This window comes from Cervus canadensis, chromosome 11 (genome assembly GCF_019320065.1).
Source record: "Cervus canadensis isolate Bull #8, Minnesota chromosome 11, ASM1932006v1, whole genome shotgun sequence".
Classification (NCBI taxonomy): domain Eukaryota; kingdom Metazoa; phylum Chordata; class Mammalia; order Artiodactyla; family Cervidae; genus Cervus; species Cervus canadensis.
The window spans coordinates 71,357,743-71,376,614 of record NC_057396.1 but is presented as its reverse complement, the minus strand read 5'-3'; the positions used below and the strand labels follow the sequence as shown (position 1 = coordinate 71,376,614).

At 41.4% G+C, this 18,872-nt stretch overlaps 1 protein-coding gene across 15 annotated transcripts in view; it reads left to right on the top strand.

Annotated features, from left to right (window-relative positions):
• CELF1 (CUGBP Elav-like family member 1) overlaps positions 1–18,872 on the top strand; it is a 66,476-nt gene that overhangs the window by 12,248 nt on the left and 35,356 nt on the right. Inside the window, exon 1 of one of the 15 annotated variants that reach the window (XM_043481959.1) lies at positions 3,038–3,185. The exons of 13 other annotated variants lie outside the window; for them this stretch is intronic. The gene's annotated coding sequence lies outside the window, so the exon portion shown is untranslated. Of the gene's footprint in view, positions 1–3,037; positions 3,186–18,872 lie in introns of those variants that run through there. One more of the 15 variants, XM_043481950.1, reaches the window with a different exon arrangement.

Genomic DNA, 18,872 nt, shown 5'->3' with positions numbered 1-18,872 from the left:
TGTTTCTATGGAATATCTTGATGCCAGTTGTTTACTTTTTTGACAGTGTAGCTTGTCTCCTTAGGTGTTTTTTTTTCTTTCCCTCTTTAGACTTGTGAGTTTGTGATTTGTTTTTTAGGTTATGAATTCTGTTTCAGCACATTTTATCTTAGTGATGTTTATATTTAGGTTTTTCAATAATTATTAGTGTGAGATCAGGGAAAGATTTTTATGAGCACAGGGACATGTCTTAAGCTTTGTTCCAAGTATTTTGTAGCTCACAAGATAATTGTGGATCAGGCCTAGCATGGTTGAAGTTTTAGATTATTACTGTGAAATCAAGTGCTATTTTTATTAATGTTAATTTGTCAGGTGTAACTTTGCTTTGGGCTAAGTAAGACATAGAGAAATGTTTTATTCTGAATCTGACTGCTCCACTTCTCTGAGCAAACCAGATCCAGAGATTAGCCTTGTAAATGATCTTCTTCCTTAAGGTATCTTCTAACAGAATGAGTCTCAGGGGAACCTGAGCCCCGGCACACATTTAGCTGGGAGTGACAGTTCATCTCCCTTTGTCCATATACAGCAGTTTTGGAGGCAGACCTGCAATTTAAACTGTGTTCTGGTCTGATCAGTGTGATTTATTTTATAATAAGTTTTATTTTTATAATTATTTTGTGATGTATTTCTGACATAATCGTGTAGGGGAGCTGAAATTTCTTGAGGAGAATCTTGATTTGGAAAACTTTGAAGTCTTGATGGGGAAATACTAAATACAGTTCACGTGGTCTGGTGATCTGGAAAGAAATGACAGCATACGTAGGTCATTGAGACTTCAGTGGGCTTGTGTTTATTTGCTTGTATGAATAGAGAGATTAAAAGTTGAACATACTTAACTCTTGTAAGAGTGTCATTAAAACAGTATTTTGTCAGAATTGTATACTACATGGGAAATGATCACGGAGACACGCCAGTGTTTATTTTACCGTTATTGTTTTTATCGTGTCATTTTTAATAGCCTCTGGATACATTTCCAAGTCTCTTTTTTAAAAATGTGTGTTCATTTTTGGCTGTGCCCCGTCTTCGTTGCAGTGCGTGGCCTCTCACTTTGGTGGCGTCTCTTGCCGTGGAGCCGGGGCTCTAGACTCCGGGCTCCTGGGCTTCAGGAGGTGCGGCTCCCAGGCTCTGGAGCACATGCTTAGTGGTTGTGGCGCATGGACTTAGGTGCCCCGTGGCCTGTGGGGTCTTCCCAGGGCAGGGATTGAACCTGTGTCTCCTGCACTGACAGGCTGATTCTTTCCCACTGAGCCATCAGGGGAGGACCCCCCCCACACACCTTTCTTTTTAAAGCTTGGAGACTACCGAATTACTCTGGATTACAGATTGCAATGATGGGACTGTCAAACTACCCAAAGATAACCCTTTTAGACTTGCTATCTTTCCTAAAGGCGGCTTGCCGAAGAAAAATTAGATCAGGCTTTCTGAATTGCTAGATCCAGACCATCAAAAAATGCTCTGACCAAAAGGGGAAAAAGCCTGCAGGATCCACCCCCAGGAATCCTAGTGGGTCCCCATGGTAACAACCTCCTGGCTTACAACTTGTCACTGTAACTGTCACTGGAGTTCAAAGAAAAACCAGTATATCAAGGACTGTGTGGCATTAACTACTCCTTGGTAAAATGCTGTTGCACATGTGCAACAAGCCAGAAATAGAAAGTTAAAGGTTTTAATTTCTGTGTTCCATTAATTAGATGCTTTAAAAAGCTGCCTAATTATGGTAAGGTGCAGTAGTGGGAAGGTGGTGGGTGGCCGAGGCAGCCATAGGAGGAAGCCGTAGGCTCAGAATGTTAGGATCTTCATTTTCTTCTCTCAGCCTTTCATTTTGCAAAGAGGAAAGTGAAATGCCTTATTTAAGTTCACATAGAAGTGGAAGCAGGATTCCAACCCATGGCTTCTAGTTTTCCAGCGCTGTTCCGCTGTCTCTGCCTACACATCACATTTGCTTTGCTTCTACTTATCAAAAACCAAGTCTCAGTTTCTGAGGTTAGGAAAAGACCTTAGAGGTCATGCAGGGAAATTTTCTACCCAGTGGAGGAATCCCTTCTACAGCATCCTGAGCAGGTGGCCTCTGCCTCTTCCCTCAGCTGGGGTTTACCTGTCTAGTTAGCGAAAACTCCACTGCCTGAATTCAAAGAGAAGATAGTTTTACATGGCTTTCTCATTTTAAAGCTGTAAGCTTTGTTTTTCTCCCTTACAAAATAGCAATTGGAAATCAGACCTGAATGTTTTTCATTAGCCTGCTTATCTCCACTTAAGTCATCCTTGTCAGTCATGACAAGATGGAATAATTTGTTGAAGAATTATGTCGTGCCTAAATCGTAGAACTTGGAAAAGATAATGCCATATTTGGAACAAGCTAGTCCTTTAACAGCTGGGAGGGAAGAGATGATAAATGCTATATTCAGCTTAAAGTATTTTATCATGTGCTTATTAATAAGATGAAATGATGGTGAGCTGAAGAGTTCTGCTGTTCTCAGAAGGCCTCAAAGTATTTTAAAAGCAAAATCAAAAGCTAAATAGGCAAGGTGTTATGTGGGGTTTTTTTTTTGTGGTACATTTGTGACCATTACTCTCATTGTTTAGAGTAGATGGATTTACACAGAAGTGAGTTTTGGATTCAAAACCAACATTATTTTGGTAATTATTAATTGCATGTACCAAAAAAGGATTTTTTTAGGTCTCTTTTCTGGATATCATTGTTGCTCAATATGCCAGTTATTTAATGTCCCTTCAGTAAGTGCTTCAGCTTTTATTTCACTTTTCTTCTTTCCTAACTGCTGGAAGGGTAGTAACAGGTAAACATTTAAGGTTATTCACCTGAGGTTTGGTTTTTTTAAAATACCTTTTAAGCAAAGCATAAATGCATGTTTTCTAATAAAGTATACAAAAATGATTTCAGTTTCTTATAACCACGGATATTTTTTCCTCGAAGAATTTAGCATGTCTAAAAATGGAGAATTTGGCTCCAATGTTAATTTTTCTTTTTGTCTTACCAGAAAATTAAAGTGAAAATGCCGTTGGCAGTCTTTTGCTGTCTTGACTTCAACACAGTAGAGAATGCTATAATGAAAATGTGCCTGAGTTTTTAATATTCTGGAATTTCATGACCACCAGCACCTCTTGGTTATGCAGCCAAGATAATTAAGGTAATCAAATATTTTAGTCATTAGCAGGTGCGGCCTGGCTCTGAGAGAAACATCTAGTCCCAGATTCAACCCAGTGCTCTGTTCCCTCATTTACTCCAAAACATTATTTTTATTGGTTGTTTTGGTTCTTAATTTGACCTGTGAGTTTTTGCATAAAAGTTCATACAGTTTTTCGTGATAAGAGAGTATGCTGAATTACAGTGTAATGATAGAAAGTAGCTGTTAGACTGCATGTTTTGGGTGGGAGGTGGGGAATGGGAGAGAGGGAGGAGAGGAAGAGAAGGAGTGAGACAGAGGGAGAGGGAGAGATGGTTGCATCTGTACCGTGTTGTAGATAAGGAAACTTCAGTTGGAGCCTCAGTGAGGAGAGTAACTTACTGGGGGCATCCGGCTATCAGGTGGTGGTCAGGGCAGGACTTCGAGTCCACATTCCAAATTCCGTGCCATCTTCCTTTGCTTTTCTTGCTTTTAGAGGCTCAGACTCATAAAAATGATGAGATAATTTATTTTTATAACCACTCCTTTTCATGTGGTAGTAAATTTTTAATTGTTAATCAGTCATGTAAGTTCAGTGTCTCATTTTAGAAGTTCTTACCTTGAGTTAAGGGGGAAGATGGGCATATCTGTGAACTGCTCTGATGAGATATTGTTTGTGTACCTTACCTAAACTGTTTTCACCTGTTTTCTTGTTAAAAAGTAGGAGTAATTTAACCCTAACAGAAGTGGGATGGAAGTAATGGTTTTAAGGTAGGTAGCATTCATAGCACCTTCAGGTCTTTGCAAAGAAATGTATGGCATTCCCATGGGCAAATAAATGGGGGTATCCCTCCCACGGGTCATTTACTAGATGAGAAAACTAGATGTTGCATCTTTATTTGGTTCCTTAGTGAGAAGTGGTGTGACAGAGAAGCCTGCTCTGTTCCTTTCCCCTCCTCCTCAGGGTCTGGTTCTTATCTCTACTCCCAGGCCCGCAGCCTTCCTTTTGGCTCTGACATTACTTCGCTCCAAACAGCCATATTCCACGAGCTCCTCGAAGAGAGGAAGAGATGAGCAGTCTCTCCTGGCCACTTGGGCCAAGTGGTCTGCCCTGTGACCATGTCCTCTTCTGACTGGGCCCACATTAAAGCCTGTCCCAAATGCTATCTGGATGTGTGTCCTTGCTAGCAGTCTTGTTTTTTAAGCCTCCATTTACAGGTTGATTCGCAGTGGGGAGAGCCATGCTCGGAAACTTTGTGATAGCCTGGTTTTTCTTGTCTTTCATCTCTTTGCTTCTATTTATGTTCTCTGTACCTCTTTCTTGAGCTTGCACCTTCTGCATAGTTGACTCTATTATATCATCTTTGAGGCTGCAAAATAAAAGTTGGAAGATTTTAAAGTTAAAGTTCCCAGAATAATGTTGTCGCCCACATTGCACATATGTCACATTTTGAGTTTACTAGTTAAGCCTCTAAATATGTGCTTTATATACAGTATGTGCAGTGTGATGACTTAGGTTGCCATGAGAACCTAAAAATTTTAGGTTTAAATGGTTCAGTAACAGACACATTTTTTTCTTTTATTGTCTTAGAGGCAGGCTAGCTTTCTCTTTGATCTAATAGACTTTTTACAAATGAGATGTTAGTCAGGGCCTGTTCCCTTCTTGCTGATGGGATGGGCAGCTTCTTTGTCTGTCTGTCTGTCGTCAGTCTCCTTTATTCCAGTCTGCCATGCTCCGGTTTTTTGCCCTGTCTGTCTCCTATTACTTTGCTACAGGATAGAATTAGAAGTAGGAAACTGGAAGCCTGGCCTTCTTAGAAAAAGCAGTATAGCTGGTGAGGGAGGAGCTGTCTAGTGGGACAGCCCTGAGCACATCCACAGGATTCCACTCCCTTGCAGGCTGCTGGGGTAAGCTGTGGTGGGGAAGTTTGCTTAGGCCTGAGCCAATTGTTGTACTAGACTTCTTTTTTTAGTAATTGAGGTATGGTTGATTTACAGTAGCTTGAGAATTTTTTAAAAAGAATTATGATGTTAGTCTGTCATGTAAAACAATTCAGATTCCTCTTGAATTGGAATATATTATTTTGAATAATTTCTTGGCCAGGGTGACTTGTTTATTCTTGACTGGGCTTAGTCATGAAGATTCCCTCCTTTTTGGACTAGGAAGTAGAAGAGGAGATGACGGGATGTTAGATGTAACAAACTTTGTATTGTTTGGTCTTTGATTCTTAAACCTGTTTTGCATCATAGACCCCCCTTTGATAATCTGGTAAAAAGCTATGGAGCTATTTCCCTACAAATACAATTTAAGTACATAAATTTATTTTGCATATATATGTAAAATTTTGCACATAATATAGTGGAGTTTATGGAATCCATGAAATACTGTGAATTCTGTAGGTCTGTGGACCCTAAACATGGACTCCTGATCTGGTCCAATGCCATTTTTCTCCTGAGGATGTGGGTATCAGGAAAGAAATGACTTGCCAGAGGCCAAACTGTAGGTGTGTATAGACATTTTGATTTTGTGGTTATACTTTAATCACCCTTGGTATATATAGTTGTGATGTTTTGCATTGTGTTTATTTTTACATAAGTAATCTTAATGGATAATTAAAGTTGTGGTGTCATCCAGAAAGTAGCATATTAGTCCACAGTACGCTGCATTTTGGGAAATCAGAGTTGCTGTAACAGGCCTGGTCAGAATAAATTACACGTATACGCCACCAACAGAGCTAAGAGATTTTTAATAAAACATTGAACACTGGCACGTCGGTGTTTTGTGGGAAGTGCTTGGAACGCCCCTCCTGCTGGAGCCCCGTCACTCGGGGTGGACAAGGCTCTGCCTTGCACTAGGACATCTAGGAGGTGGGGTTGAGAGATCGGTTTATCTGTGATTGGGCCTCTTGCTCATCAGTACTGAGTTATGTACAAAAGGCACAGAGAAGGTTTCACATGGTTAGTTTGCCTATGAAATATAGTAAAGTAAATAATTTTGGTGGACCAATTAATTTTAAGGATGTGAAGGGTTTTCCTTTTTGAGTTTTAGGGAAAGCGTTTTGCTGGGGTGCCACCCAGTGTGTTTGAGTGTTCATGTCCCGTAAGCTGGGGGATTGTGCACACGCGTAAAGCAGACACTTCAGTGATAGAGAGGAACTAGGCAGTGCGCTCCTGTCCACAGCTCCCCTTCATGACTGGGTGACTTAGCAAGTGTTTTGTCATCAAAGATATTCAAATGCACACTAAGTATTGGTTGATTGATTGAGAGCTAAAGTACAGAATCTTTTGAGGCCATCAGCAATGCATTTCTTTCATTTTCTGGGCCCCCCTCCCCACCTGCCCTCTTTTTTTTTTAAAAAAAAAAACCATGCATTTCTTATCTGTGGAGAGTTCACTCTGGCCACAAATGAAGCTTTTGATATATACTTTACATTGAGATGAATGTGAATGAATTGTTTGAGCAGAGTAATTTTTAGAACACAAACATTTGACGTCTGATTATATAAGCCAGCATCCTGGGAAATACATCTTAAAAGTTATACATTGTAAAAGTTATATCAGGATTTATTTTAACTTGTAAATCAGAAGAGAACAAGAGACCCAAAATGTAGTCTGAGAGTTGGAATGAGACTTTCAATGTGAAAACACCTGCGGAGGGTCCTTCACACAGATGCAGAATAACCTTTTTTGCATGTTAAATTCCAGAATTTAAATGATAAATTAAACCTTGTGGTGGCTGCTGCTGATCTGGTAAAACTCTGACCTACTAAAGTGTTCACAGCGTCTTTTCTGTCTCCTGTGGCAGAGGGACTCTTGGTGTGAGTGACTGAGATGATTGGGAATTCCTCGCCTGAGATGGATCTCAGCGCTTTCTTCAAGAAGCAGCCTATGTGTTTCTGTTCTTTGTCTGGAGCGTGTGAACACAGTGCATGTGTGTGAGATAGCTGGGCTCTGAGCGGTGGCCCCCTTTCCGCAGCCATGTATGGGAAAGCTGCTGCGGCCCTGCTCCTCCCTCCCGAGCGCGGCGCGGGGTCTGTTCCGAGGCTGCGGCTCCACTTCTCCGCCTTCTATATTAGAACGGCCCTTCTCGGCCTGGGCCTGCTCAGGGCCCGGCCGCGGCCTGCAGCTTGCACTCTTTCCTGCGTGCGTCTGTCTGTGCACACTTCTGTAGAGGACTGAGGTTTCAGGTTAAAGAGGTGACCTGTTTGCCGTGTTTTGTCAGTTACGAATGGTGAAGAATATTTCAGAAACTTGGGGGTGGACTGAGGAGGAAAGATTTGTATTCTTTAACAAAATATATTAGGGAGAGGATGCCAGACCGATAAACATAGTTTCAGAAATGACTTTGTTCTCTTAGAAACTTTTCTCATTAAAGTAGTAGTGTTTTTTCCCTTTTGTTTTTCACTAGTCACAAAGCCCAGTTCTTTGGGGGTGAAAGTGAATTCCTTTCCTGGCATGTGAATTTCCTGATGTGTAAGAATTGAGTGAAAAAGGCTGAGACATCTACCTCCTTACGGAGTGATCTCATACACATCTTTTTGTAAGAGGGGCTCCCCTGTGTCTCAGACTGTAAAGAATCTGCCTGCAATGCAGGAGGCCCAGGTTTGATCCCTGGGTCCAGAAGACCCCCTGGAGAAGGGAATGGCAACCCACTCCAGTATTCTTGCCTGAAGAATCCCATGGTCAGAGGAGCCTGGCGGGCTACAGTCCATGGGGTCGCAAGGAGTCGGACACAACTGAGCAACTAACACTTTCACTTTTATAAGTAGGGGCTAAGCCTCTTCCTTTGACCTTTTGCTGGAAAAGGAACTGGGAAATGCCCGATTTCCCTGGGCTTTGCAGTGACGGTGCTGTTTGCACCATTTCAGAGGGCTTTGTCTAGTTTGGCCTTACAGAAGGCTCGAGAATTTTTTTGGTGTCATGTCTATTTAAGGACATGACATGTAGACAAGAGTTCGGGTTATTCCAAAGAGTATTAGGTTTGTTATATGTTTAAAGAGTACTCTCTTGACTTGTTGTAAGGTATTCTAATTAGACAAATAAATACCTCATTCTTGATCAACTCAAGTCTAAATTCAAGTTGGTTTCTTTGTTTTACACTTGCCTTTTACTCCCCTCCCCCAACCCCCCATGAGTCATAAGCACGCCAAGTTGGGAATAGAACTGTCAGCTGAGTAGGGATGAGACACTTCTCTGCACATATTTGTAACTGGCTGGTGAGGAAGGTAAAGGACTTTAAATGCTGGAGAAATGCATTCACTGAGGCAGCTTCTTCTGTGGCTGTGTAGTATGGTCGCAGGGTTCCGTGTGACTATTTACTGATGCCGTCTGCCTTTCAATCACTTAGGAGTCTGTGGTCCTGTGACCTGTCCCGTGACTTGTCCGTTGTTGGCTTCAGGGGTATGTATGTGTGTGTAGGGCCTAGGAGCTGGTACTAAGTCTCTCATGGGTCCCATTACTTAATGACTTTCTAAAATTCTGTTGAGTGCGTCATTAAGTCGACTTCACCTTCTCCTTGGCAGCGCTTAGCCCCTGTCTCGGTTTGCCTTTCTGCTGATGTTTTCTCATTTATACCGTGAGTCACTGTACACTGTCTTTAGGGGCTGTCACTGGAGATGAAAATCAGTGGCAGCTCTCAGATTGTAGAGCTCAATCTCAGTAAAGGACACCGTGATTTAGCACATCTCTTATTTCAGCTTTTCCTTTGTTCTTGATCTTTTAAAAACTTTTATAATTTCCCTGGTCTCGTTTTATTAGTTGGTATTTTTTCATTGTATGCTTCCATAAACCCTTTTTGGTATGATGAGGGTAATAAATAAATGTTTATAAATAAATAAGTGCTCTTAGAACAAGTGGTTCAGTCTTTTGTAATGAAGGTTACACTTACACTGGACTCTTAACAGACGCAGTTGAAGATTTGTCTGCCAGTCATTGCCTTCATATCTATACCCCTCCCTCTCCTCCTAATAGGAGGTATTTCTGTATAATCTTAGGTACTCCGTTTTGCTGGGATTGACATCTGCACACTGCTATATTTAAAGTAGATAACCAGCAGGGATCTACTGTATAGCACAGGGAACTCCGTTCAATATTCTGTAATAACCTAAATCGAAAAAGAATTGGAAAAATAATAGAAAAAAATCTTAGGTACTCAATTTTGAAGAGAAATAATCCTGTCCTACCGTAGGCACCAACCTCAGTGCCTGGGATAATCATGATAGCAGAAGTTTATTGAGTACTGTGTGTGTGCCAGGCAAGGTTCTAAATGCTTTATATACATGGATTTTTTAAATTCAAACAAACACCTTCTAAAGTAGATACAGTTGCTGTGACCATTTGCCAGATGAGGTAACAGGTATAAAAATGTTAAGCAATTTACCCAAAGCTAAATGTGGCTAGTAAGGTCAAAACTGGGACTAAAAAGCAGCGGTGTGACACCATAGTATGAGGGTAGGGTGTATTACTGGCTTGTACTCAATATTTGACTGTTAATTTTATTAGCATTCTGAATTTTATTTGGAGATTTTTGAATCATGAGTCATCTAACCCAGTTTCATTTTAGAATTTCCTTCTAAAAATGACTACAATATATGACTTTGGTTTTGCAGGTCACTGTCAACTAATTCATTTATTGATGATAAAAACTGGAAGGCAAGTAAAGTAGTGAGCCTGCAAAGCATACCCCAAATTACTAATTTATCTCTGCTAGTGCCAGATTGTGTGTTGAAGGTACTGAAAGCAGAGTTAATTTTAGCTTCTTTAAGTCTGGGCCCCTACACTACCCATCTTTAAGAGATGCCTTCATAGGGGAGCATGGGGAGTGAAGCCTGGCAAATTTTGCCTGTTTCATTAGCTTGTAATCTGTGTGAGGGTAACAGGATAATAAATATATTCAAAAGAAATGATGATGGTAGAATTATTAGTAGGCAGAGTAATTTCAGCAGAGGGTAGCAAAAATGTTATTCTAATCTTAGACAATGTGATTAACTAGCACAAAAGTTTGATTTAGACAGAAAAGGAAGAATCAGCTCTCCTGCGGTGTTTGTTCTCTTGAAATGATGACAAATTTTCCCTGACCATATATGCTTTTCCCTTGTATATATGTGGCCCGGTGTTTGTTCTTTGTGTGAAGCTTGTCTTCTGAACAAGGACAAGGATTGGGCCTTTTTTGTACCCCCTCTGCTTTGAGAGTTAGATGTTCTCTATGTGCGTTTTTTTTTTTTTTTTGATGGATAGCTCTCCCATTTTATAAGGAGCTTGTTTTTGTAAAAATGAAATCAAAGCACTGACAAGTTTAATTTTGTGGAACAGTGGGATTTTTTTAGAAGTGATTTGAAGGAGGTGACAGAGATCATATAAATGGGTGTTTAAATGTGAGAAGCACTTTTAGGAGCACAGTTTGAGAGTGATGAAAGCATGATAATTGTTAGGAGCGCAGTTCGAGAGTGATGAAAGCATGAAAATTGAAGTCACTTTTTAAAAAAGTGACAGTATTAAAGAGAGATTTAGAATTTGCCCTAGGGCTGCACATCCTTTGGGATGAATCAAGCCATGCTGAACACATGCCCTGATTGGCTAAAGCAAAAGTATAATTTTTGTGTCTCAGGGAGCATCTGCACGGAATGAAGTGGTTTCTGGTTTTGTAGAATTATGACCTTAACAGAAAGAGGTTGAGTCGAGTTTCCTGCTTTCCGACAGAAGAGGACACACCTCCTGAGACAGGACCATATGGAAGCATCCTGCTTGAGTGCCCGTGGGTTGAGGTTGAGGTTGGGGCAGATGGTGCAGGCAGGGTTCCTGGCTGCTTGGTCAGGGATTTTGGAGATGACAGAAGTTAGATGCTAGGTGCTGTGGAAGGACTGTTGTATGTGATGGATACTGGGCATGTTGGCCTAAGAGTTGAAGTGAGCTCAGTGAAAGACTATTGATGTATTTGGTAGCGTAGGGGTAAGATAAGGGAAGAGATAGGAAGATGCTGACTTCAGTGATACCTCAAATTTGATCTTAACCTCCTGAGATTAGAAAGAGGGAGACAAGATACCGTGTGAGAAGCAGGATTCCAGATCCCTGGCCTCGCTTGTTCTCTGGAGACTTCAGGTAAGGTACGGCAGGACTGTTCAGTTCAGTCGCTCAGTCGTGTCCGACTCTCTGTAATCCCATGGACTGTAGAACGCCAGGCTTCCCTGGCCATCACCAACTTCTGGAGCTTGCTCAAACTCATGTCCATCGAGTTGGTGATGCCATCCAACCATCTCATCCTCTGTCGTCCCCTTCTCCTCCTGCAGGACTGTAGGATTTTTCTTTTTAAGCTTGAAGCTGTTTTGATTCCTTTTGGAGATACTCGGCCAAAAGCTGTATTTATAGAACTTGTTTTGACATGTTATCTCACCCTGTCCCTAGCTGGTGATTCCTTACTGGAATCCAGCTAATGTTGCACTCTGCCTGGCAGGAAGGATTGATTGAAGAAATGTACACACACACATATATATATATATATACAGCTGAGTGATTGAAAATAGCTCCAGACTTTGTAAATAGGCCGGCTATAAGGTTTGCAGTCAGTTAAGCTGCTGGAATAATTTCACATGGTGTAATTCCTCAGCTCACACATGGTAGGTATACTGCTGGTTCACCTGGACATTGGCTGTTTCCACACATGTTTCTGGAAAGCAGGAAAAAAAAAATAGAAAAACAAGTGCTTGGTTTGTAACAGATTGAGTAAGGATTTTTCTTTACTTTGGTCCTCATAACTTCCAGGAGTTTCTTTAAAAAAATTTTTTTTTTTTCTATAAAATAGATAAAACATATCCATATGTAAGCAATTCAGTCAGTATTCCACTTCTGCAACCTTTTTAGCAGTTTTTCTTTATTCTTCCAGAGATACTCTATTCTATAATTTTATAAATATTCTATTTGTTTATTTATTTATTTTTGGTCAAACTGCGCTGCTTGTGGGATCTTAGTTCCAGGGACTGAACCGGGGCCCTGGCAGTGAAAGTGCCCCTGGACTCAGAGGAGTTCCCAGTCCTTTCCTGTATATATACACCCTCCTGATCAGTACTTAGTGGTACGTTGGAACTGCTTTTTTCTGTTTAATAGCTACAGCGGTATTGTGTCCCTATACTATAGTTTATTTAACCAGGATCCAACTGATAGGCATATGTTTTTCCTGTTTTTGCTGTTATAAACAATGTCCTTATGAATGCCCTTCTGTGTATGTCAAGTATAAGTTTATTTGGAGGGTGTATTTCTAGAACTGGAGTTGCTGGATTCAAATTGCATATATAGTTGTCAATATTGACACACATACTTAAGATCATTTTTTATATTTTGCAAGTGATGTCTGTTGAAGACTAGAAAGATTTTTTTTTTAATTTTATTAAAGTATATTTGATTACAGTGTTGTGCTGATTTCTGCTGTACAGCAAAGTGATATATTTATATTCTTTTTCATCTTTTTTTCAATTATGGTTTATCACAGGATATTGATTATAGTTCCCTGTGCTATATACAGTAGGACCTTGTTGTTTATCAGAGTAGAAAGATCTTAATGCAGTGGCAGTCAAACCGCTAGCCCAGACAATTACTAGAATGAAGAACATATGACTTGAAAGGGAAGATTTTTTAAAGAGACTGTCCTGAGATAAGCTGGACTATCAAAACCAGCAACCATTATTGCTGGAAAAGAGCCATGTTGCCTAGAGTAGGCAGGAGTAGCCCCTCCTTTTTAAAAATTTTTAGGGAACGTGGTGATAGTAGCTGAATCTGTAAGCCAGATATAGTTCTTTTACTCTCAAAATGTTAGTTTCACCTATTTATGATCTCTGCCTTAGAAAAACATTTGTGGTCCATATTTCATTCAGTCCTTTTCTCTTTCACCTACTCAGGTGGATGTCATGAGACCAGTCACAAGAATCAGCCAATAAATTCCAAGTAGTTGTTAAACCTAAAGTTTAATAATCACCTCAGAAAATGAAAGGAAACTAATATTTTGAGTGTGCCCCCTCCCCCCGCAAAAAAGCACATTTTACAAACGGGTGTGTTTTACCAAATAAAGCCCTGTGACTCCAGAAAGTATGTCTCACTGGCTGGCTGTGGAACCTGGGTCACTCAATCTGGTATCTGCACTTTAGTTCCCTCATCTGGAAAATGGGAATAAAAATGCTGAAGAATCTCTTTTGAGCACTCAGAAGAATAATTATAAAGTCATTTCCAGAAGGTTGTGTATTACAGAAATGACTCTTCAGAGACATCAAGATTATAAGGTAATTTTAAAAGTAACTCTTGACAGTGTTTTAGGGAAAAAAAAATTAGTCACATTCTGCCTACATGGTACTAACATATGGCACAGCCCTCATGAGCTGCACCAGTGGGCTGAAATCAAAATGCAGTTGGAGGGAGGAGCAGTGTGACTCACTGGATGAGACAGATTTGGCCTTATGGCAGGGCAGTGAAACTAAGGCGGGACTGGTGCTCTCTGAACACGCCAGACTTCAGCAGAGGATACGTGAGCCTTCCGGAGAGGAGAATGGCTGAGCCCTGGGACCAGGTGCTCCGGCAGTGGCGCAGTCCCCGAGGCCCTCTCTCCTCGGTGCCCCCACTTCTCACACGCGGCAGGGACCCTGTGCTGCCTCTGACTGCTGGGTCTTTGGAGGTGGAAGCCACTTGGGGCTTCCATGGTGGCTCAGATGGTGAGGAAGCCAGCAGGGAAGTATTTAACATTGTATCACTGGAGCCTTGGGTTCAAACTAAAAAGACACATGGAAGAGTTAGCAGTTCTGCCTAGAGGAGGCTGCATGGAAGCTTGGCCACCACATGTGAGTTGCTGCCGCTCCATCAGGCAGTTTTGTTGGCCGGGACTGACAGTGCTGCCAAGGAGACAGGAGGAGCTGAAGGCAGAATGAGACTCTTATTCACTGCCCCCACCCTCCCCAAACAGAGAGCTGGATGGGGAGGGGAGAGCGAGTACTCATGGGGATTTGAGAATTACTTAGAGATAGAGGTATTTGGGGAGGAAGTATGAAGAGTTTTTTTTTTTTTTTTAATGTATTTTGCATTTCCTGTCTGCCTCATCAGAGCACCTCCAAAATGGAATGGAGGTGAACTCTTGTTTCCATGTGTATGTAATCATGTGGAAAGATCATGTGACTCAACAGGAGATGAGCTGGCAGATCAGGGCAAGATAGAACAAAGCCCAGCTCACCACCATTCAGACTTTTTTTTTTTTTTTTGGCCCCGTTCTATTTTGTGGACCACTTTTTTGTAACAAGTTTCAGACGACTTGATCATTACGTTGGCTTTGTCAGATAGGTGTTATATTTATTGATTTCTACATACAGATGATGTTGGCAGTCAGGCTTTAGACCACTTCTGACTCTTAATTCTTAAATATAGGCTGCTCACAAGAAAATGTTTATCACTTTTTTTTTTAAGTGTTGCTATATTGCATAACAGTGTTAACACTCCTGAACTGTATACTCAGAAATGGTTAGATGGTAAATTCTTGGTTTTGTGTGACCCTGCTGTACCTCACAGCATGTGGGATCTTTGTTTCCTGACCAGGGATTGAACCCACACCCCTATGCATTGGAAAGTCCCCATGCATGTAGTTTTTTTAATTTTTTCTTTTTTTTTCAAGCTGGAGAAAAGTTGTTTCTAAAGAAAAGATGAGCATACTGGCCAGTGGTGAAGGAGATGAGGTTGAGATCTGTTTATAAACTTCTCTCCTAGGGTCAAGGAGAGGACACACATAGATGACTCAGTCAGTAAAGAATCAGAAGCCCCAAACCGAGTCTGAATCATGGAAATAGTAGCCACAGAGCAAGTGTCATAAGGCGGGGAAATGGTTTTTATACACCCCACAGAGAAAGTGTCAAGTTTTATCCCTGCTGACCAAGACAAGTCAGAACTAGGCCTGAGATAGTGCAGGACCCAAGCTGTTTAACATGAAACAGTTTACTTTGTGGAAGGAGATGCTCTGGGAATGAGGAGAGTGACAGGGGGATTTATTTGGTGTTTCAGTGCATCTGTTTAAGTTACCTAATCACCTCTATTTTACAGATGAGCAAAACAGTTAATGGTTAAATAGTTTCTCAGTCTTGGGTCCATCTATTTGTTGCTGAGTTCTTTTACACATTTTTTTTCATTGAATGCTCAGATCATTGAGATAGATTCTGCTCACTATTAGCTGTGATATGTGTGTTCAGGATCCTGGATTAGGATCTGGTGGCAACTGCCATTCCCCTGCTACAGGTTCCTGAGGAAAACAGATAGAGCGGCCAATCCAGGCAAACCCCGCTGGATTTAGCACTAATCCCTGGTGGAGTTTTGCATCAGGAAGAGCTTGGTTAGGTAGGACAGCTTCCAGAGTTGATCCTTTTATCTGGTTATTTGGCTTTCTAGGGTATGGGAGTGGAAGAACATGCAGTTTTCCAAAGCAGTAAGCCCAGCCTTCTTACTGAACCAGCCACATAACGGGAGGAGAAAGAAAGACATGAGTGCATTGCACGCAGTCTTAAAAGTAACAAACGTTTTTTAAAGGAGCACAGTTTTCGTAAGTCATTCCTATTTGTTTCCTCTTCCAGTTAGAGATTTGTACAGTGACTTGGTTATATTCTGGGCATCCATTTGGTTTCTTTTGAGGGGGGCATATAGTTAAGTCCTCTTTTACAGGTGAGGAAACTGACCGTTAAGAGATGTTAATGAACTTGATCAGAGTCACATGTCTCCTGAGTAACAGGAAGTTTTCACTAGCCCCAGTCAAATCTTTCAGGACCATTGAGATTTTGGACATTTACCTACTTAGAAGATTTGCCTTAGAAAAATGGTCAGATTTGGCTTTATGCAGCGCAGCATTTAAGCAGTCTTTTCTGTGGTTTGTGTACAGGATCTTCCTTATAGACAACTTTTAATCTGATGTTCTGCAGGACCCAGACTTCCACTTACTGGAGTGAAGGAGAGGTTCTGGAAAAGATGGGACTTGGAGAAGAAAATTTGTGATGTGCTTCAGTGTATCTGTCAGGCTTTCAATCAAGGGTCCAACTGCCTATCTTTATATTCCGTCCAGCTCCTTCATTGCCTAGATTCCTGTGGTCTTGAGCGTTACTTCATTTCTTTGTGCCTCGTCTTGTCTGTAAGTGGAGATAGAATAGGCAGGAGGATTAAGTATTTAAAGAACCAAAAGCACCACATGGTGTACAGTAAATACCCACAACATGTTAACTTTTGTAATTGCAGCCTCTTGTAAATGACTGGACATTTTCCCCTGCTTTTTGGTGTACAGGTTTTAAATATAGATCCCATCTGTTTGAGGATGCACACACTTAATACCATTGATGGCATCTTAAATGCCTTAATTTGTGATAACCTGTTAGATTCAAAGAGAAAAATCTGTTCAAGAAACTATTCATCTCAAAGCTGGACATAAAATTGGTGAATTATCTGTTGTTTTGAATTATCCAGGCCTGCTTTCAAATTTGCCAGGAGACCTAGGGGTACCGTGAGGGCCAGAATAGGCAAACAGGTAGGATCTGCCTTGCCTCTGTCTGTCTTCCACCTGAACAGCTTCACCTTTATGTTTATGGGACAAGCACTTCATTTAAAAACATTTCAAAAACCTCTCATCTGGATCATTGTTCCGTTCTTCTTTAGCTCCCTGCTTTATTATTAACACATTAATAATGTCCAGGTATTGTAAAGAACACTTGCTAACAGTGGTTAGTCAGTGAGTCACGCTGACGAGGCTGGAGTCATAGCTTTAGGCCCCATGTAGGTCTGAGCATCGCTGTGCCTGTTACCAGCCTCTGTATCTGGAGTTCGCGTCCGTGCACACGATGTGTGAGCTGTTGGTGGTGATTGAGTCAGTTGACTCTATCTTCCTTTGAAGGACTGTGTTTTGTTATTCAACATACAGGCCAGCAGAAAACTCTGAGAAATAAGGTTCATTACCTTGCCTACAGCATGGGAGGTGTGTAGGAGATCTGAGACCTTTCCTATCAGATCTCCTTGTGAGAGGAGATACTGTTCATTCACTCTTGCATCCGTGAAACATGTCAAGATCATATAAAAGTTCCAAGATATATTCCAAAGCCAAATATAAATTCTTTCCAGGTTGTGTGTTGTGGGGTAAGTACTTTGCCTTTCAGAGAGCTCGGCACCACCGACGTGCAAGGCACGGCTGTAGTTCTGGAGCCGCTGTGCTCTGACCGTCTGACCGTCACAAGCAGACGGTCCTGCTCGCATCCTCGGGGCCGCCTTGCCCCATCCGTGTCTGTCGCCCCTCACCCCAACCCCACCCACCTGTTTGGTGCCCCTTTTCTCCCTAACTCCTCGTTTTTACTCATCTTTGAAACCACTTCTGTGCCTCCACACATGGTGGTTAAGAGCATGAAGATGATGTTAATAGAAACAGACTTTGTGGAGCCCCAGGGAAGTATAGAACAAGGGTAGTTCAGGCTTCCTCACAGCTTGCAATGCATTTTGTTTGGTTCCCTATGGAAATGAAAGATGTAGAAAATTCAAACCTAGGGACTTTTCTGGTGGTCCAGTGGCCAGGACTCCATGCTCCCAGTGCAGGGGCCCGAGTTCAATCCCTGGTCGGGAAAAACTAGATTCCACATGCCACAACTAAGACCCAGCACAGCCAGATAAGTACATAAATACTCAAAGGAAGAAAGAAAAAGTGTCAGTTAAAAAAAATCCCTCAAACCTAAAGCTTTTAATTTCCATGTAGCTTTCCTCTCTCCCCAGAGCGTTTCTGTTTTTTGTTTTTTTTTTTTTCACAGACAAGGCAACCGAATGTGAGAAAAGTAAAACTGGAATGACAAAGGTTTTTAAAGAAAACACCTTCTTGTGTATTAATCTTCCCACTGTCCTCCTTCAAGTGACTAGGGCCTGTGTGGAGGAAGACAGCCTGTCCTTTCTTTGGTCTGCCTAAGTTTTCTTTAAAAAGTCTTTGGGTGACTTAGTAGGATGATTAATCTACTTATGTGTGTGTGTGTTTTTTTTTTGTGTGTGTGTGTTTTAAATGAATAATTCCGTTTTCTTTTTCTCTGCTATGCAACTAGGGTGTTCTTAGTCCCCGCAGGGCTGCCGTTTTCTCTGGGACCTTGCTGTGTGTCCCTCCTACTTTAATATAATTGCTCCTCCTTAACAACCCCAGCCTGCGTTTTGCTCTCGTATCCTGGAGGTTCCCCAGCCAGCATGCAGTGTGAGTCTGGACTCACAGGGTCACACACAGTAGTGCTTCTTAGCTTTTCCGTGCAATATACTGGGAAACATGGCTCCTTGGTCTTTTATTTGCCCTTGATATCTTCCAGAATAAAACTAACAAGTAGACATTTAACTTGTTCTCTGCTGTCTTTTTTTTTTTTTTTTTCCTGCTGTCTTAACAAGCACTCCAGAGCACGCTCAAGACACACTGTCCCTATACAAGTTTGTGCAGCCTGGATGGGTACATTTCTCAAGAGAGAGAGACTGGGGGCTCTGAAATTAGAATTCTTCATGTATTCAGTAGATCATTTTAGCCTCTGAATTCCTAGAGTAGTCCCCACCTTGGAATGGCCATAATTATATAGGATTGAATGAGGTGTTATGAACTTAGAAATAGTAAGTTCCTTTCCTCTTAATAACTGCTGATGATGTAGGCAGGTCCAAGAGAGTGCTTTTAGTGTGTGTGTGTGTGTCATAGTGTAAACTTTGCATTAAAATGGT